The sequence below is a fragment of the Schistocerca gregaria genome, chromosome 6 (assembly GCF_023897955.1).
Source record: "Schistocerca gregaria isolate iqSchGreg1 chromosome 6, iqSchGreg1.2, whole genome shotgun sequence".
Lineage (NCBI taxonomy): Eukaryota > Metazoa > Arthropoda > Insecta > Orthoptera > Acrididae > Schistocerca > Schistocerca gregaria.
This window is the reverse complement of record NC_064925.1, coordinates 507,591,186-507,613,219: the sequence shown is the minus strand read 5'-3', so window position 1 is coordinate 507,613,219 and position 22,034 is coordinate 507,591,186.

Below are 22,034 nucleotides of genomic sequence, written 5' to 3'. Positions count from 1 at the left end.
AGGGAGCGAAAGGCTATTTAAAATTTGTACAGAAACCAGATGGCAGTTATAAGAGTCGAGGGGCATGAAAGGGAAGCAGTGGTTGGGAAGGGAGTGAGATGCTATTCAATCTGTATATTGAGCAAGCAGGAAAAAAAGAAACGTTCCGAGTAGGTATTGAAATCCATGGAGAAGAAATAAAAACTTTGAGTTTCGCCGATGACATTGTAATTCTGTCAGAGACAGCAAACAACTTGGAAGAGCAGTTGAACGGAATGAACAGTGTCTTGAAGGGAGGATCTAAGATGAACATCAACAAAAGCAAAACGAGGATATGGAATGTAGCAAATTATGTCAGTTGATGCTGATGGAATTAGATTAGGGAATGAGGCACATAAAGTAGTAAATGAGTTTTGCTATTTGGGGAGCAAAATAACTGATGATGGTCGAAGTAGTGAGGATATAAAATGTAGATTGGCAATGGCAAGGAAAGCGTTTCTGAAGAAGAGAAATTTGTTAACATCGACTACAGATTTAAATGTCAGGAAGTCGTTTCCGAAAGTATTTTTATGGAGTGTAGCCATGTATGGAAGTTAAGCATGGACGATAAATAGTTTGGACAAGAAGGGAATAGAAGCCTTCGAAATGTGGTGCTACAGACGAATGCTGAAGATTAGATGGGTAGATCACGTAACTAATGAGGAGGTATTGAATAGGATTGGGGAGAAGAGGAGTTTGTGGCACAACTTGACAAGAAGAAGGGATCGGTTGGTACGACATGTTCTGAGGCATCAAGGGATCACTAATTTGGTATTGGAGGGCAGCGTGGAGGGTAAAAATCGTAGAGGGAGACCAAGAGATGAATACACTAAACAGATTAAGAAGGATGTAGGCAGCAGTTCGTTTTAGGAGATGAAGAAGCTTGCATAGGATAGAGTAGCATGGAGAACTGCATCAAACCAGTCTCAGGACTGCAGACCACAACAACAACAACATTCATCTCTTGGTCTCCCTCTACGGTTTTTACCCTCCAATACTAAATTGGTGATCCCTTGATGCTTCAGAACAATTCCTACCAACCAGTCCCTTCTTGTAGTCAAGTTGTGCCACAAACTCCACTTCTCCCGAATTCTGTTCAATACCTCGTCATTAGCTATGTGATCTACCCATCTAATCTTCAGCATTCGTCTGTAGCACCACATTCGAAAGCTTCTATTCTCTTTTTGTCCAAACTACTTCTTGTCCATGTTTCACTTACATATATGGCTACACTCCATACGAATACTTTCAGAAACGACTTCCTGACACTTAAATCTACAATCGATGTTAACAAATTTCTCTTCTTCAAAACATTTCAAATTACACCGCAGATGGCTACTGTAATTTCTCACTGACACACATAAATTGGAACAAAACTGTTAAACAGAACCATAGTTCACTTATGAGCTGTTCCATTACTTGTAGCCATGCCATGCCCTGTGGCCGATAGGCTCTAGGTGCTTCAGTCCGTAACCACGCTGCTGCTACGGTCGCAGGTTCGAATTCTGTCTCGGGCATGTATGTGTGTGATGTCCTTAGGTTAGCTAGGTTTAAGTAGTCTAGGGGACTGATGATCGCAGATGTTAAGTCCAACAGCGCTTAGAGCCATTTTAACCATTTTGAACATACCTTCACTTCTGCAGGGCTTCAAAAGAGAGCCTCCACAACATCACATTCGTATTACGGGAAATCTGTTCTGTTCACTCCAAGAATCTAGTTCAGTCAGCTGCATTGTGTCACTCTTGATAGGATCCTTGGCATGTAAGGCTGCTCAGTCATGAAACTGTTGCACTGGCCGAATGCCAATTTAGTGTTGGAAAATGTGCATCTCACACGAAAAACGCATGAATTTAGCAACGTTTCTCACGTGTCACATTGGGAACAGCATCCCCTCCACGTAGAGATTTTGAGAGCAGGAAATTCAGGACCGTGAACTCGGATTCTGAACACTCTGCTTTTGGCAGTCGAGGGGACGGCATTGTCTTCAGATGGCGTTCGGTGCTGGTCGGCGTATGGCAGTTGTTTAAGCGGACGTACGTAGTAGGACTGCAAACGCGGCCCGTATTCTGTGCAGCTTGTTACTTGCTTACTTTAGCTCGTAACTTTTGTAGTTCATTTCATTATATCTCTGGCTTGTTCTAATGTTACCCTCAATTACAGGAGTTCCCCAGATAAACTTGTGTGCTAGCTCCATACAGTCTTCCACAGTTTTTTCGTACCTCTCAGTGTATTAGTGTCATTTTGTTCAAAATGGCTCAGAGAACTATGCGACTTAACTTCTGAGGTCATGAGTCCCCTAACTTAGATATATTTAGGCCTAACTAACCTAAGGACACCCCACACGTCCACGCCCGATGCAGGATTCGAACCTGCGACCGTAGCAGCAGCACGGTTCCGGATTTAAGCGCCTAGAACCGCTCTGCCACAGTGGCCGGCAAGCAGTTGCTATTCTCGGAACTGATTGGTAGAGTTGTTGGATGTTGTCCTCAGAGAGAAAGCATTAGATCGTCAAAATCCCGAGATCGTTGGAGTATCCTGCACATAATATCTCAGACATTCTCAACTGGGGACAGTTCCGCCCACTTCTGTGGCCAAGGTAGGGTTTGGCAAATTGTAAGTAGGCTGTTTAGGATTTTTTATTGGTAACGCCCCCGCCACGTAGCGCTCTGTATAAAAATCACTGGCTGTGCCGTGTGCAGTCTGTGGCTGGTTTGCATTGTTGTCTGCCATTGTAGTGTTGGGCAGCGGCAGCTGGATGCTAACAGCCCGTAGCGTTGCTCAGTTGGAGGTGAGCCGCCAGCAGTGGTGGACGTGGGGAGAGAGATGGCGGAGTTTTGAAATTTGTAAGAATTGGTGTCACGAACTGAAATATATATATTATGACTATTAAGGTAAATACATTGTTTGTTCTGTGTTAAAATCTTTCATTTGCTAACTATGCCTATCAGTAGTTAGTGCCTTCAGTAGTTTGAATCTTTTATTTAGCTGGCAGTAGTAGCGCTCGCTGTATTGCAGTAGCTTGAGTAACGAAGATTTTTGTGAGGTAAGTGATTTGTGAAACGTATAGGTTAATGTTAGTCAGGGCCATTATTTCGTAGGGATTTTTTAAAGTCAGATTGCGTTGCGCTAAAAATATTGTGTGTCAGTTTAAGCACAGTCTTGTATAAATTTTTCTAAGGGGACGTTTCATATGTCGACCCTTAGCCAAGGATACCTCACTGGAATCTTCTGATTTTTTCTTGTAGTTTCTGTAGTTAGTGTAGCCTTTGTTTATTGCTAGCGCATAATCATAGAGAGAATTTCCATTGCAGTTGCAGTCTTTCATTGTTGTACAGTAAAACAGCGTGGCATGCATGTAGATTTGCAACAAGTATTTCGCAGCTGCGCTTGCAGTTTACTAGATATTATTTTCAGTGCTATGTTAATGTGTTCTCTTATTTTTGCTCTTCAAATTGTGCTTTCTGTGTTATCGTGTGAAATACTGTGACAATAATGGCGTGTGAAAAACGTAATACTAGGCTACAAAGTAAACTGAGAAATGACAGTGAAGACGAAAGCAATGTGTTAGCGCCACCATGTAATGAATTCACAAATGTTCAAAGTAGTAATTTGGTAACAGTGCAAATAATGGTGTAGGAAGTGAAACAGTTAGTGAACAGGGAAGCATTATCGATCGATCGGTCGGCAACAGCTCGCGTCAGGAATCCGATATGACAGGACACAATCTTGCAAATACTGTACATTCATGTTTTGCGTCCTCACCGTTTTCTCAAATAAGTCGAGACACATTTTCTGCTTGTCAAACTGTGAATGTTGCCGGTGCAAATGCACTGCCGAAAAGCATAGAGGATCAGATTCCAGACACTAATACATTATTATTGCAATTAATGCAACAAATGAAACAAAACCAGAGACAAACACAGCAACAGTTAGACACAATGGAACAAAATCTTCAAAAGTTAGACACAATGGAACACAATCAGAGACAAACACATCAAAAGTTAGACGCAATGGAGCAAAAGCTTCAAAAGTTAGACTCAGTGGAACATACGCTTGAACAAACACGCGAACATTTTACTACTGAATTACATAAAATCGAATCGAAATGTCAAAAAGTCTGTAATGACGTAAAAACACAAATTTGTGAGCATTTCCAACCTATTTTTTCGCGGCATGAAAATGCATTACAGAATCACGAAGCAGCCATAAAAGAACTGCAAACAATTGTTCATGAAAATCATGAGACCTTGCAAGCTAAAATTGACTCAGTTGCATCTACCGATTCGGTTACGCAACTTGCAAAAACTCAATAAAACTGAAAGGACACAGTAGATAGTCTGAAAATTGGTTCAGAAAGACACATGGAGGACATTAGTTCATTATCGGAGAAAGTAGTTGAACTTTCGGATCAGCTAAATAATTTATCTACGAAGGTAGATGATAATCTGAATGACACAAAACCGGTAGTCTTTAATGACACAGAAGAGTTCGAACAAATTAGGAAATTCAAACAAAATCAGAATCAAATTAATACGCAGCACCAAAGAGAAATCCGGGAAGTACAAGATCAGCTGACACAGGTAATACAAGAATTACGTATTTCAGAGGACACTCGCACTCCAATACGGGAAGAGGGACATAAAAATACGGAACTGCTACAAAATAACAACACAGGGCACTTTGGAGATTATGACAGAAATTGGCAAAGTACACCGAATTTTCAGATGGAACCGCCGAAACGACGTAACAATGACCGATATACGACCCGCCGACACGATGATTTTGACTATAAGCTGTTCATTACTACACGTAAATTCAAAACATTTAAGAATTCTGGCAACGACATTCATCCACAAGCGTGGCTTCATCAATTCTCTCATTGTTTTCCTCCCAACTGGTCATTAGAACACAGATTAGAATTTATGTGTGGCTACTTGGAGAATGAACCAGCTGTAAGAATGCGATCGGTCATTCACGATTGTCTCAGTGAAGGAGAATTTTATCATGCTTTCCTCTCAGCACATTGGTCTCAAGCTACACAAGACCGAGTAAAACATAGCATAATGATGATGAAACACTTTGAACAATCTGAATTTTCAAGTCTTGTGAAATATTATGAAGACATGTTACATTAGAATCAATATCTTTCAAACCCATACAGCCCCACAGAACTCATCCACATTTGCTTAATGAAATTGCCTGAACATTTACGACATATTATTTTGGCAGGACGTTGCAACGACGACATTGAAGCTTTTCAGGGACTCTTACAAAAATTAGAAATTGACACTGACAATCGAGGAACGCGAAAACAGAAGCACAATAATTACAGGTCATATCCGTCGCAATTCCGCGATGAAAGAAATAACAACTGGACACGACAAGGCTATTCTCACAACACAAATCGTGACCAAAACAGACACCACCCGTATGACAACCACTGGCAGAGTAATAGATACAGAGAAAGATCGTATTTCCGTAGTAATGAACATGACAGAGACAATCATAGAAACAGACAATATGGGAACCAAAACAATTATTATCACGGGAGACAGAATAATTTCAGAGGCAACGGTCCACCGTGCAGTGATAATTCAGAGAGAAATTCTCCACCACGTGACCGACAAGAAATTAATTACAGAAATTACCGACATGACGACAGACGATATGATCGTAACGACAGACCTGAATTGCATCAGAACTGGCGAGCTTCAAACAGGGCAGGGCCTTCTCGACAAGGTGAATTTTTAGAAGTTAGGTCTCCTAATCCCAATAACGACGCCCGCCAACAAAGAGACAGACAATGACCCGCACCGCTGGCAGCCACGTGCGCCGGCTGGCTCAGAGAAAAACAACATAGACGCTAACCTTGAGAAAAGTTCCTGTATTCTTTACCGACGTACACCGCATGATAATTGCGTTCAAGTTGAAACTGAGTACTACAAAGAGTAATGGTTTACACCACATTTCACATATAAAACCGTTTATTGAATGATAATCTGCTTTTTAATTTTGTCTTTGCCATAAAACATTTCACTTCACATTACTAGTATGCTTTGTCAGACTTATAAATCTGTTAACATGCAACTATATTTGAAGTTAAATATCCAATCAAGAACCAAGAGTAATTATCTAAACAGAAATTACGAATACATTGTTGCAGCGAACAGACGACACAGTGTTATTGTGTGTGTACATTCTTGCTTGTTAGTTGCACGATTACGTAACGACTATAAGGCTTACATACTTAGAACATATACTGTTAATGAGATTTTAATGCAACATTTTGGTTTAGTTGAAAAGACATTCTTTATTTGAAGTACTTTCTGTGAGATTAAAGATGACTTAGCGTTTGGTTTCTTTGATAGGTACACGATTATATCACGACGCTACTAATGTGTGACACAATTTACATTGTGCTTTTGCGGTGTATCTGTTTTATATCTGCACAGTTTTTCTGAATTCTTCTGGAAAGGAAAACATGTTTTAGTAGTAACTTTGTGGTATAGCTACAATGAGACAGCCTTTTCTGTAGCACAACAATACGTTATAGTACAGTACTTATTTCATCACAGCAATAAGCGTAGTAACTACGATATCTATACGCAAAACATTTCACTTTTGTTTATCATGAAGTAAGTACATTGACTTCTGCAGAACTTAGCTTTCGGAGGACGATAACTACGACACTTCCACAGAGATTATCTTACAACAAGACGCACAGTTTAGCGCTACAGTACGCGTATTTGAGTGACTAATTTTGTACTTAAAACATTTATTTTTAAAGATATTTGAAGTACAATGATACAAAGGTTTTCCGTGATACATTTCATTCCATTGCTGTAACCTGTAACATCTGAGGATATAATTACATTAATCCTCAGGGGGGTACACGCCTACTTTGTGTACCATGTGTTTGGCAAGCACAAGGAGCCCTAGCTAATATGGTATTTACTTATACAACTTTACACATCGGTACCATATTTCTCTAACACATAAATTACACAGCTATCTGATCATTTAACTGAGAGAGACAAACATTTATTTTACTACATCAGTGACAGATGTTTACATAATTACACCGTTGGATAACTTCAAACTAATGAAATTGTATTTTGTCTGTACTTTGTGAAATGTTCATATTTTTTCGGAACCATTGTGATGCTATGAGAGCTTTGAATGATGTATTTGGTATGGGATCATGATTTTTAAAGTACGTTTGAGGTAGATGACACTTTTGACATGAGCAGAGAATATTTTTTAAGTTTCAAAATTATTGCAGAAAGTTATGACGTTTGAGATTTGACTGAGATGTTATGATATTATTACGACGACGATGTGAATTATGCTGCTGAGGTATGTTTAAGCTGATGCTATATGAGTTATTTGATTATGCTACGTATCTGTTATGATGAAATATTGAAGAAGTGTCGACGAATAAGGTAAGTAATAATGAGTAGTGGTTAGGGACACTGGTTTGTGAAAAAGGTTGTTGAAAACCAAGAATCGTACTTTAAGAGTTATGAAATGTATGTAAATGCTTGAATGTATTACAATGTAGACGAAAATTTTTTGGACACTATTCTATTTAAAGGATTTTGTTTCTACATATTTGTAACGCAAATTCTTGACCTGTGAATTTTTTTATATGAGACTGCCACTGTAGCGGAAACTGGTGTTGAAAATATTTCGGTAAGACAATTAAGTGACCACCTGCACGTAATGCGTCGTGGGCACCCAGCTGCGCGACAACCACCTGACAAAAGAGAGCCATTAGTGTGTGCCTTTCAGAGGCACAGGTAAAAAAAAAAGGGGCCATAATCCTCTCTATTGACACTCCTTTGTAGAAAGCACCACAAATATGACACGCTCATTACTGAGAAAGACACTTACATCTGACACCTGATTACAACAAACGTCTTTCTACGAGAGTTGAGAGAATTCTACTAACTTATGAAATGTCACATGACTATTGAATGATATTTTTATGCTTTGTCCATAGTTGCTTATTTCATTTGATATCTGTTTTCCAGATGTGTTGCAGCATTGGTCTTATAAAATTAAATGCATTTGCTAATGTGAACACTTTCTGTCGACAGATCTATTAAATAATTATTTTATGATCCACATTCTGCGAAAAAGGAGCTCTTGGAATGGAAAGAACAATAAGAAGCGACTAATAACAGTAACTGTATATATAATTTTCTTTTCAAGTACTTGGTAATTTGTTGTAGCATTAGTTTTTGTGGTGCACCACTTTCATTGCATAGACATTAAGATGTGAATAGACATTGTCCTTATCTGCATTGTTGTCTTTAGTGTGCTATTTTTTCTGCTTGTGGGTTTGTCATGTTTAGGTATAAGTTATAGCATTTGCTGCGGCTGTTTGCCATTCATAGTGCTACTGAATGTCACTTTGTATTACTAGGTTAAGCCAATTTTATTACTGATTTATTTTTCTTGTTTGCTGCGCATTGCCTTATATTAGTTGTAATATTGCTGCCTTTTTTTGCCAATTTCCATTTTTTTATCATTGCTGTTTGTGTAAATTGTTTTGTGCTGCTGCATTGCCTCGTCCCGTAGTTAAGCATCTGAGCTCAGTAGATTTAAGTTAGCTTAAGAGGGGGTAGCCTATATAAGAGAATGAGTTGCGATGGATTTGAAGAAATGCACTGAGAGGTTATATGAGAAAATTACAGAAAGCAGGTATAGATAGGATTTTTTGGCAATAATGAAGAACGAAGGGAGATCTCTGAGAAGTAAAGAAAGTTTTGTTTGCAAAATACTGCAGTAAAACAAACCCTGTCCTTTCCTTTTGTGTTATCCCACTATGTGTTTGTGTACCCTTGTGTATTTGTTTTCTTCCTGTCTCTGTGTGCTGTTTCATAGAATTTATTCTCCTCTAATACTAAGCTACATTCACTATGATGAGGAATACTGTTATCCTCAAATATAATTTGTGTTAATAACATGTTATTTACTTCGTAAAGATGTTTACACATTATTTATTCTGTTTTGTTCTAATGCTCATGAGTGAAGTTGATGTTTCAAAATTTATTCTGATCTTTTATGTATGTACTTATGTCGTAATTTTTGTAACACTGATGTATTTGCTATTTCGATTCTTTTGTAAAGCCTGTACTACTGCAAATGTTATCTGTATTGTTATGTTCTTTAAAGATGTATTTTGTACCTTTGTTATTGCATTCTTATGTTATAAAATTGTAACTGACACCAGTTCATCAAATTAAGTAACTTGTAAATTACATTTCACTGCACACATTTCTGTTGGTCATAGTATATGGACAATATGTGAGAAGTAGGGACTGATAGTGTTTGCACATGTGTTAATAATTCAGTAAGGGACTGGATAACAGCATTGCTGGTTCTAAGGACATTTAAAAAACAATTTTTGTGAGTGCACAAGTGGTGGTTATGGACTTGCTATATTATCTGCAAGACTCTTCAATGGTGATTGTGCGCCTGCACAGTCAAACAGATGGCTGCTGGCCATCTCTACAAGGACTACAGTGGGTCTACACCTTTGATGACCCACCAATACCATTATTTCTGCAAGGTCTACAGTGGGTCTGCACCTCTGGTGGCCCACCAATAGTAATCTCTACCAGGACTACATTGGGTCTGCTCTGTGATGACCTACCTACCAATAGTCTTCAATGTCGACTGACTCTGCTGTGGCCTATGACATGTCTGCATGTCAAGAGTCAGCACTGTCTTTCGTTGGAAGGACAACACTACTACTTCAAGACTGCTTAGAAATCCACTACTTCCAAGTGCAATTTCTTTTATTGCACAGACTTTGAAAAAAAACACTGCAATTTTACTATGATGAACGATCAGGAGTGTCTTTATGGACTGTGAGAGAATTTTAGCTTTTGACCAACATTTTATCGATAAGTGTGTGCATTTCATTTCTTTATTATTGTAATTATGAAAAAAATTTCAAATCTGTATTGGCCACGGCCCAAAACAATTTGTAAATTTTTTTGTGGGGGGGCATGTGGGCTATGTAAGTAGGCTGTTTAGGATTTTTTATTGGTAACGCCCCCGCCACGTAGCGCTCTGTATAAAAATCACTGGCTGTGCCGTGTGCAGTCTGTGGCTGGTTTGCATTGTTGTCTGCCATTGTAGTGTTGGGCAGCGGCAGCTGGATGCTAACAGCCCGTAGCGTTGCTCAGTTGGAGGTGAGCCGCCAGCAGTGGTGGACGTGGGGAGAGAGATGGCGGAGTTTTGAAATTTGTAAGAATTGGTGTCACAAACTGAAATATATATATTATGACTATTAAGGTAAATACATTGTTTGTTCTGTATTAAAATCTTTCATTTGCTAACTATGCCTATCAGTAGTTAGTGCCTTCAGTAGTTTGAATCTTTTATTTAGCTGGCAGTAGTGGCGCTCGCTGTATTGCAGTAGCTTGAGTAACGAAGATTTTTGTGAGGTAAGTGATTTGTGAAATGTATAGGTTAATGTTAGTCAGGGCCATTCTTTCGTAGGGATTTTTGAAAGTCAGATTGCGTTGCGCTAAAAATATTGTGTGTCAGTTTAAGCACAGTCTTGTATAAATTTTTCTAAGGGGACGTTTCAAAATCAAAGAGCAGAAAAATCTCGCCGTGTGCGGGCTGTCATTAACTTGCCGAAATGTAAGCCCAAGGTAATTTGCCATGAAGGGCAACAAAACTGGGCGAGAATGTCGTCGACGTGCAGCAGTGCTACAAGAGTGAAATTACTGACAACTCAATGGGTCCTGCTATGAAATAAGATGGCACCCGAGCCCTTTAAGCTTGCTTGCCGGGCCCCATGACCGGCGACAGTCAGTTTGCTATACCACCGCCATCCGTCTGAATCTGCTTAGTGTATTCATCTCTTGATCTCCCTCTACGATTTTTACCCACCACTCTGCCCTCCAGTATTAAATTCGTGGTCCCTTGATGCCTCAGAACATATCCTACCAACCAATCCCTTCTTCTGGTCATGTTATGCCATAAACTTCTCTTCTCCCCAATTCTATTCAATACCTCCTCATTAATTATGTGATCTACCCATCTAGTCTTCAGCATTCTTCTGTACCACCACATTTCGAAAGCTTCTATTCTCTTCTTGTCAAAACTATTTATCGTCCATGTTTCACTTCCATACATGGCTACACTCCTTACAAATACTTTCAGAAACGACTTCCTGACATTTAAATCTATACTCGATGTTAACAAATTTCTCTTCTTCAGAAATGCTTTCCTTGCCATTGCCAGTCTACATTTTATATCCTCTCTACTTCTACCATCATCAGTTACTTTGCTCCCCAAATAGCAAAACTCCTTTACTACTTTAAGTGTCTCTTTTCCTAATCTAATTCCCTCAGCATCACCCGACTTAATTCGACTACATTTCATTATCCTCGTTTTGCTTTTGTTGATGTTCATCTTATATACTCCTTTCAAAACACTGTCCATTCCATTCAACTGCTCTTCCAAGTCTTTTGCTGTCTCTGACAGAATTACAATGTCATCGGTTAACCTCAAAGTTTTTATTTCTTCTCCATGGATTTTAATACCTACTCCGAATTTTTCTTTTGTATCCTTTACTGCTTGCTCAATACACAGCTTGAATAGCATCGTGGAGAGGCTATAACCCTGTCTCACTCCCTTCCCAACCACTGCTTCCCTTTCATGTCCCTCGACTCTTATAAGTACCATCTGGTTTCTGTACAATTTGTAAATAGCCTTTCGCTCCCTGTATTTTACCCCTCCCACTTTCAGAATTTGAAAGAGAGTATTCCAGTCAACACTGTCTAAAGCATTCTCTATGTCTACAAATGCTAGAAACGTAGGTTTGCCTTTCCATAATCTTTCTTTTAAGATAAGTCGTAGGGTCAGTATTGCCTCACGTGTTCCAGCATTTCTACGGAACACAAACTGGTCATCCCAGTTTTTCTTATACTAGTTTTTCCATTCATCTGTAAAGAATACGTGTCAGTATTTTGCAGCTGTGACTTATTAAACTGATTGTTCGGTAGTTGTCACATCTGTCAACACCTGCTTTCTTTGGGATTGGAATTATTATATTCTTCTTGAAGTCTAAGGGTCTTTCGCATATCTCATACATCTTGCTCACCAGATTGTATAGTTTTGTCAGGACTGGCTCTCCCAAGGCTGTCAGTAATACTAATGAACTGTTGTCTACTCCCACGGCCTTCTTTCGACTTTGGTTTTTCAGTGGTCTGTCAAACTCTTCACGCAGTATCATATCTCCCATTTCATCTTCATCTACATCCTCTTCCATTTCCATAATATTGTCCTCAAAAACATCGCCCCTGTATAGACCCTCTATATACTCGTTCCACCTTCCTGCTTTCCCTTCTTTGCTTAGATCTGGGTTTGCATCTGAGTTCTTTATATTCATGCAAGTGGTTCTCCTTTCTCCAAAGGTCTCTTTAATTTTCCTGTAGGCTGTATCTATCTTACTTCTAGTGAGATAAGCTTCTACATCCTTACATTTGTCCTCTAGCCATGCCTGCTTAGCCATTTTGCACTTCCTGCCGATCTCATTTTTGAGAAGTTTGTATTCGTTTTTGCCTGCTTCATTTACTGCATTTTTTTATTTTCTCCTTTCATCAATTAAATTCAATATTTATTCTGTTACCCAAGGGTTTCTATTAGCCCGCATCTTTTTACCTATTTGATCCTCTGCTGCCTTCACTATTTCATCCCTCAAAGCTACACATTCTTCTTCTACTGTATTTCTTTCCCCCATTCCTGTCAATTGTTCTCTTACGGTCTCCCTGAAACTCTGTACAACCTCTGGCTCTTTCAGTTTATCCAGGTCCCATCTCCTTAAATTCCCACCTTTTTGCAGTTTCTTCAGTTTTAATCTGCAGTTCATAACCAATAGATTGTGCTCAGAGTCCACATCTGCCCCTGGATATGTCTTACAATTTAAAACCTGGTTCCTAAATCTCTGTTTACCATTATATAATCTATCTGACACCTTTTAGTATCTCCAGGATTCTTCCATGTATACAACCTTCTCTAATGATTCTTAAACCAAGTGTTAGCTATGATTAAGTTATGCTCTGTGCAGAAGTCTACCAGGCGGCTGCCTCTTTCATTTCTTAGCCCCAATCCATATTCACCTACTATGTTTCCTTCTCTCGCTTTTCCTACTCTTGAATTCCAGTCACCTATGACTATTAAATTTTCGTCTTCCTTCCCAACCTGAATAATTTCTTTTATCTCATCATACATTTCACCAATTTCTTCATCATCTGCAGAGCTTGTTGGCATATAAACTTGTACTACTGTAGTAGGCATGGGCTTCGTGTCTATCTTGGCTACAATAATGCATTCACTATGCTGTTTGTAGTAGCTTAGCTGCACCCACCATAAGGCCCAGGAAACAAGAGTGATGGTCTGGGAAGGCATTTATTTTCAGAGCAGGAACCCTTTGGTTTTCTTCAGAGCACAGCTGCACGTCGACGATGTTCTATACCCAGTTTTTGTGCCCACCTGGGCTTACATTTCAGCAAGATAATGCCACCTGCTCAAGGCTTGTTTTCGTGCTTGCCAAACTCTTCCTTGGTCGGAGTGCTAGACGAATCTCTCCTCACTTAATAACATATGTAGCACTAGGGCAGGGCTCTCCAACCATCTCGGGATTTTGGCGATCTAGCGCCAATTGAACAGTATTTGGCACGATATTCGTCTGGCAGGCATCGTCTGTCAATGAATGCCAAACAGGACAACTGCTTCAATAAGGGCCAGAAGTGGACTAACCCTTTGTTGACTTGCTCACTTTGTGAGGCTCTTCCTCTTGAGTAAATCATCCACTTTCTCTGAAATTGAAATCATTTGTTTGCCCTTACATGTACCCTCATTTACATCACTTATACCGATTTCCATCCCACTACGAAAATTCCTTCAATGTGCATCACTTTTTTCCCCTTAGAGTGTAATTCATCATCGGGATCCATTTACATGAAATGAACTGAACTCAGTTATGAGAGTAATTAGTGGTACAGTCCGGTCTACACCTTGCTGGCTACCAGTGCTTTCAAAGATATGTCCACCAGACCTTCGTCGAAAGGCTGCTCTTTACAACCTCTGTCAGCAAGTTTCTGAAAACAACTCCATTCCTCTTCATGACGATTTGCTACCACTGCTCAGCAGACATCTCAAATCTTGAAGACCAGCAAATGAAATGGGAGTCCAAATGCTATCAACAGGATTCGACCAGGACCTAGAGTGTAAACGTGAGTGGCAAGCTACAAGAACCCGAAACCGCGAACTTGTAGACAATCCAACAGTTCCAGTTCCAGGCTTACACCAACCAAGGGAGGTGTAGTTGCAGTTAAACAGATATCGGACTGAAGAGGGTAGGTGCAAATACAACATGCACAAATGGGGCTTTTCAAGTGAATGAATGTCCAATCAGGCGCCTTCCAGGTGGCATTGAGAAGCTCCATCAAGCATCCCACGAGGCACTCCGCTGAATCGAGTCCATCAACATCCGAGTGTAGTCTGAGGCGTTTTAAAACTTGTATATAATTTCACATGTATATATATATATATATATATATATATATATATATATATATATATATATATTTCTTTGTTTTGCTAAATGTGTATTACTGTAATTGATGCATACTATAATAATAATAATAATAATTTATATGAAATGGAACTGATGGATCCGTTTGAAAACTAAGCATTTAATGACCATAGATAAAGGGAAAATTGACTGTTTTAAACGTAATATTCTTCAGATTAATCGAATGAAGTCGGATTTTGTACCAGGCCCCGAATCTTCTGACCTCACGAAGACAATGGATTAAAAACGACACACGCAAAACTAGCCCACAAGTTGTATCAGTGAAACTTGAACCACACACTGCAAACATTGTATGAAATTAATGAAATAATTCAACAAACAGCCAATGACTACGGATAACCACAATAATATGAACCATTTCACTCAAGCTGCAGTTCAGTGCCGAGAGGCATGCAACACGAAGCATGTCTTGCCCCGCCCACGGAACAAACCATAGCAGTCCATTTGAAACCAAGTTACGGCATTACCAGGTGAGCGGTCCGCTTCCTGAACCGGAAACCAGACATAAATTCCTGTAAACTTCACAGAGTAACCTTCAGAAATAGTGTGGGTCTGTAGTTGAAAGAGGGTACAGAATAACCTCTGCAGTAATGATGCGATAACTACCTCGATGTAATGAAAATACACTCCTGGAAATTGAAATAAGAACACCGTGAATTCATTGTCCCAGGAAGGGGAAACTTTATTGACACATTCCTGGGGTCAGATACATCACATGATAACACTGACAGAACCACAGGCACATAGACATAGGCAACAGAGCATGCACAATGTCGGCACAAGTACAGTGTATATCCACCTTTCGCAGCAATGCAGGCTGCTATTCTCCCATGGAGACGATCGTAGAGATGCTGGATGTAGTCCTGTGGAACGGCTTGCCATGCCATTTCCACCTGGCGCCTCAGTTGGACCAGCGTTCGTGCTGGACGTGCAGACCGCATGAGACGACGCTTCATCCAGTCCCAAACATGCTCAATGGGTGACAGATCCGGAGATCTTGCTGGCCAGGGTAGTTGACTTACACCTTCTAGAGCACGTTGGGTGGAACTGGATACATGCGACGTGCATTGTCCTGTTGGATCAGCAAATTCCCTTGCCGGTCTAGGAATGGTAGAACGATGGGTTCGATGACGGTTTGGATGTACCGTGCACTATTCAGTGTCCCCTCGACGATCACCAGAGGTGTACGGCCAGTGTAGGAGATCGCTCCCCACACCATGATGCCGGGTGTTGGCCCTGTGTGCCTCGGTCGTATGCAGTCCTGACTGTGGCGCTCAGCTGCACGGCGCCAAACACGCATACGACCATCATTGGCACCAAGGCAGAATCGACTCTCATCGCTGAAGACGACACGTCTCCATTCGTCCCTCCATTCACGCCTGTCGCGACACCACTGGAGGCGGGCTGCACGATGTTGGGGCGTGAGCGGAAGACGGCCTAACGGTGTGCGGGACCGTAGCCCAGCTTCATGGAGACGGTTGCGAATGGTCCTCGCCGATACCCCAGGAGCAACAGTGTCCCTAATTTTCTGGGAAGTGGCGGTGCGGTCCCCTACGGCACTGCGTAGGATCCTACGGTCTTGGCGTGCATCCGTGCGTCGCTGCGGTCCGGTCCCAGGTCGACGGGCACGTGCACCTTCCGCCGACCACTGGCGACAACATCGATGTACTGTGGAGACCTCACGCCCCACGTGTTGAGCAATTCGGCGGTACGTCCACCCGGCCTCCCGCATGCCCACTATACGCCCTCGCTCAAAGTCCGTCAACTGCACATACGGTTCACATCCACGCTGTCGCGGCATGCTACCAGTGTTAAAGACTGCGATGGAGCTCCGTATGCCACGGCAAACTGGGTGACACTGACGGCGGCGGTGCACAAATGCTGCGCAGCTAGCGCCATTCGACGGCCAACACCGCCGTTCCTGGTGTGTCCGCTGTGTCGTGCGTGTGATCATTGCTTGTACAGCCCTCTCGCAGTGTCCGGAGCAAGTATGGTGGGTCTGACACACCGGTGTCAATGTGTTCTTTTTTCCATTTCCAGGAGTGTATGTAAAATGTAAAATTGATCATTGAATGTGGCCATTTGACACGGAACTTTTAATGTGAATCCGTTACGTTATCAGTTTTTTTTACAGACGTGTGCTTCACTCCAACTACACTTGGAGGTTACCTCCGTAGGCGTAATTTATAGAGCACATTACATTTACTTTCGGTGTTGTTTAAGACTTTTACTGGAACATTTTGGAGAGCCTCTTTCATCACACTGCATTTTCCACAATAACCCCTCTAAATCCCGGACAGTTAATTGGTACAGCCGATTCGAGCTAGGCGGTGAAAGGCAAAAGAGTTCCAGAAGCTAAACTTTAGAATACTGCAACAACAGAAATTGTCAATGCAGTTTTGTCAACAAGGCTAGGAAGAGGCTTCAGGTATCTTTCATCATGGTCTGGTATCCGACAGTACCTACTATGCTCCCCTTTGATGGCGCCCAGTGTGCAAAGAAACTTCCCGGCGTAGCGTCGAAACAATGTGATGAGTAGCTGCTAATTGTTATTCATAGAGACTACATCAAGATAATTTCTGTTACAATCGGGTGACGTGGAATTGAGTCAACGGACGCGGCAACAATGTTTGAAAATCTGAACCGGTATTGTATATGATCTCCAGGGTACTGAGAGAGTAGATCGAACAAATGGTACACTTCGATTCGTTTGGAGAATGTTACTTGTCTTCAGAAAATAATGTACTGGAATACTGCTTACGCCTGCTTGATACATATCGAAGAGCATTAACAAATGACAATGTGTGTATATGAATAAGGGCCGCGCTAATCTTCACAAGCCTGTTTGGGTCACGTTAGAGCGTCATACATATCCAGGGAAGTCAGATATGGCATGCGGTCCAAAAAAGACAACAATCGAAAAACTTTCCACTGTCAGTTCTTACATTCTTCCAGTATTCATCAGATTTACAATAGACCGTTGTCATACGGATCATGAAAACAAAATTGTACTAACAACAGCTCTCTCAGAATTACATATGCAGTCATTATTCCTATTTTAATCTATGTGTTAAATTAATTTGGAAGAGATCTTAATTTGTGGCAAAATGAACAGCACTCAGAGACATCCTTTATGGTGACTTTCTGAATTGAGGAACTGGGAAGACAGAAAACAGAAGCATTTCACACACAGTATTACAAATGGATATTCCAAAATTGGTGGAAGGATCCAAAATGAGAAGATGGAATGCTAGATACGATAGGAGAAAACTTTCGTCAGTCTGTGGTTACTCGTATCATAACAATTAACATATGACTGTACAATTAACACATGACTGTACATGTGTTAAAGAATCATCCAGTAGTTAAACACCAAGGAAAATCAGTTTAGAAAATGAATTTTTAAATGTAATAGGACTGAAGGCAGTTGGATGCTGTACACACAGGTGAAAAGATTAACACGAGACAAAAACAGATGGACGAAGCCATCGATCCAGTCTCTTTATGTTCAGAAGAACGGCAAGCAGACTAAAAACGATAACCAGTCACTGTACATTCGTTAGACACCATTAAAATGTACGTTTCAATGTGTTAACCGTTTTTGTTCGTGATGATACAATGAAAAATATATGCGACGTCTTACTCTTCACAGCGAACAGCATCTTCATTCCTCATAATACCAACAACACATAATTTCATTACTGTCACTGAAATAGATACGAGGACAGTTCTGATCTTTGACGTTCTGATTTTGTTATTAAAGAGTATCTTGATAACTGTCTTGTTCATCCTGGTGATTCTCCTGTTGACGTATGAACATTCACAGTTCTCTGATTTGTTTTTAAACATTTAAAAATAGATATACACTTTGGTTAGAGTCGGCGTTTGGCACAACGAAAGGAACTTTGACATCAAACGGAGTTCATTATTGTTATGTTTGGCATTTTCATGTCTAAATGATGGCTTGAAGTGAGTAGATATCATCTTTGATTTTGTTAGTACTCTCACGTTTCCAATGAACTGTTACCTTTCGATCGCAAAGTACCGGTAGATCACGAGGCATGGTTTGGCCACATCGTTCTGTTTCCTGTTCTGAATCTGTGTATCTACACTGTCACCAGCTTCATGCAATCACGCAATCACGACCTTACCTAATCTTGTGCAGAACTGGTGCACATTGAACCAGCAAGAAAGTTGTAAAAAAATTTATGGATGGGGAACGTTTTGTTATTCTTAGTGAACACAAGACCTTTCGTACTGAAGCAAGTATGAACGAAATTACAAGTTAAAAATTAGAGCTTTCTCAGATTCATTTTAAGTTATTGAGTTGTATTTGTCATTTCTGAGAAAATATAAGAGATACAGGGTGTTTCAAAAATGACCGGTATATTTGAAACGGCAATACAAACTAAACGAGCAGCGATAGAAATACACCGTTTGTTGCAATATTCTTGGGACAACAGTATATTTTCAGGCAGACAAACTTTCGAAATTACAGTAGTTACAATTGTCAACAACAGATGGCGCTGTGGTCTGGGAAACTCTACAGTACGATATTTTCCACATATCCACCATGCGTAGCAATAATATAGCGTAGTCTCTGAATGAAATTACCCGAAACCTTTGACAACGTGCCTGGCGGAATGGCTTCACATGCAGATGAGATGTACTGCTTCAGCTGTTCAATTGTTTCTGGATTCTGGCGGTACACCTGGTCTTTCAAGTGTCCCCACAGAAAGAAGTCACAGGGGTTCATGTCTGGCGAATAGGGAGGCTAATCCACGCCGCCTCCTGTATGTTTCGGATAGCCCAAAGCAATCACACGATCATCGAAATATTCATTCAGGAAATTAAAGACGTCGGCCGTGCGATGTGGCCGGGCACCATTTTGCATAAACCACGAGGTGTTCGCAGTGTCGTCTAAGGCAGTTTGTACCGCCACAAATTCACGAAGAATGTCCAGATAGCGTGATGCAGTAATCGTTTCGGATCTGAAAAATGGGCCAATGATTCCTTTGGAAGAAATGGCGGCACAGACCAGTACTTTTTGAGGATGCAGGGACGATGGGACTGCAACATGGGGCTTTTCGGTTCCCCATATGCGCCAGTTCTGTTTGTTGACGAAGCCGTCCAGGTAAAAATAAGCTTTGTCAGTAAACCAAATGCTGCCCACATGCATATCGCCCTCATCAATCCTGTGCACTATATCATTAGCGAATGTCTCTCGTGCAGCAATGGTAGCGGCGCTGAGGGGTTGCCGCGTTTGAATTTTGTATGGAAAGAGGTGTAAACTCTGGCGCATGAGACGATACGTGGACGTTGGCGTCATTTGGACCGCAGCTGCAACACGGCGAACGGAAACCCGAGGCCGCTGTTGGATCACCTGCTGCACTAGCTGCGCGTTGCCCTCTGTGGTTGCCGTACGCGGTCGCCCTACCATTCCAGCACGTTCATCCGTCACGTTCCCAGTCCGTTCAAATGTTTCAAATAGATCGTTTATTGTATCGCTTTTCAGTCCTTTGGTTACATTAAACCTCCTTTGAAAACTTCGTCTTGTTGCAACAACACTGTGTTCTAGGCGGTGGAATTCCAACACCAGAAAAATCCTCTGTTCTAAGGAATAAACCATGTTGTCCACAGCACACTTGCACGTTGTGAACAGCACACGCTTACAGCAGAAAGACGACGTACAGAATGGCGCACCCACAGACTGCGTTGTCTTCTATATCTTTCACATTACTTGCAGCGCCATCTGTTGTTGAAAATTGTAACTACTGTAATTGCGAAAGTTTGTCCGCCTGAAAATGTACTGTTGTCCCAAGCATATTGCAACAAACGGTGTATTTCTATCGCTGCTCGTTTAGTTTTTATTGCCGCTTCAAATATACCGGTCATTTTTGAAACACCCTGTACCAAGACAAGTAATAAGCATAGACAACATGACAGCTTTTACCTTCTGACTACACAATGATTGCCTCTCAGATCATACTTCTACATCAAAGCCATTCAGATGAAGTACACTCTTAGGACGGACAAGAATGGGGAAGGAAGCCGAATTTGGCATTGAATCAGGAACCATCCCGGAGTTCACTTCATTTGATTTGGGAGACGTTAGATAAAATTTAAGTTACGAGGAGAGGACGCAAGTGAAACTGGTTTATTCTGAACGCTACTCCCAAGATATTAACTTAGGAAAATGAGTATTGCGGTACAACAGCGCAAAAACACTGGAGAAAGACTCCACTGTGAGGACATTTGCAAAAGACACCAACAAAATTCGCAGAGACGCGTTTCTGTCGTGTGGTTTTGAAACGTACGTTGGCATAGTCAGCCGCTAGTGAAAGCAGGATAGACGAATTTTTTTAGTAGTTTTTCAAATATTTAATGTTCGTAGTTTCTAAATGTTAGGGCATTTTTCATCAAAAGTGACACAAAACCAATTCCGATAACAAAAGTGCATTTATAAATGCGGGCGTTGCCAGCAGGAGATAACGAGACAAAGGATATGAATATATTGAATGTTAATTCAGTATGTAAAAGTAGATGAAAATCTAAGAATCTTACGGGATTGGAATACGGTTGCAGGTGATGAGTAGGAGAAATAGTTATGGCAAGATTTGAAGTTGGCAATAGGAATGAGGGAGAGGTAAGAATAATTTAAGTCTGCAACAAATGTTAGCTAGTAATTGCGAATATTCTGTTCACAGGAAGATTCCAGCTGGATTATATCATGGTCAGACAAAGATTACCAAATCAGATACTGGATTGTGAGACGTACTCAGGACCAGACATACACTCAGATCACAATCTAGTAATGACGAAGACCAGAGTGAAGTCAAAGATAGTCATGCGCAATAATCAGGATGGAAATAAGTGGGATACTGAAACACTGAGGGATGATGAGAGGCATTGGAAGTTCGCTAAATATACGGATACTTCGATAAGGAAACCACTGCAGGCAGTTCAGTTGAAGATGAGTGGGCAATGACAAAAGAATTAAGATCAAATTAGGCGGAAAGGATAAAATAATTATAGAAAGTGGACTTCAGAAACTAATCTACTATTCAGATTGGTGTGTAGAATCTATGAAATTGGTATCATACCATCAGACTTTTGGAAAAATATCAACCACACTGTTATGAAGTAGAAAGGTCGGATAAGTGCGAGAACTATAGTACAATAAGCTTAACACGTAAAGCTACGTTGCTGACAAGAACAATACGGAGAATAACGGAGAAGAAGATTGAGGATATGTTAGATGATGTTCAATTTGGGTGTAGGAAAGACAGAGACAGGCCCAACTTTCCGCCTGATAATGGAAGCAAGACAGCAGAAAAATCAAGACACGCTCATATGATTTGCGGAACTGTAAACAGATTTCGACAGCGTA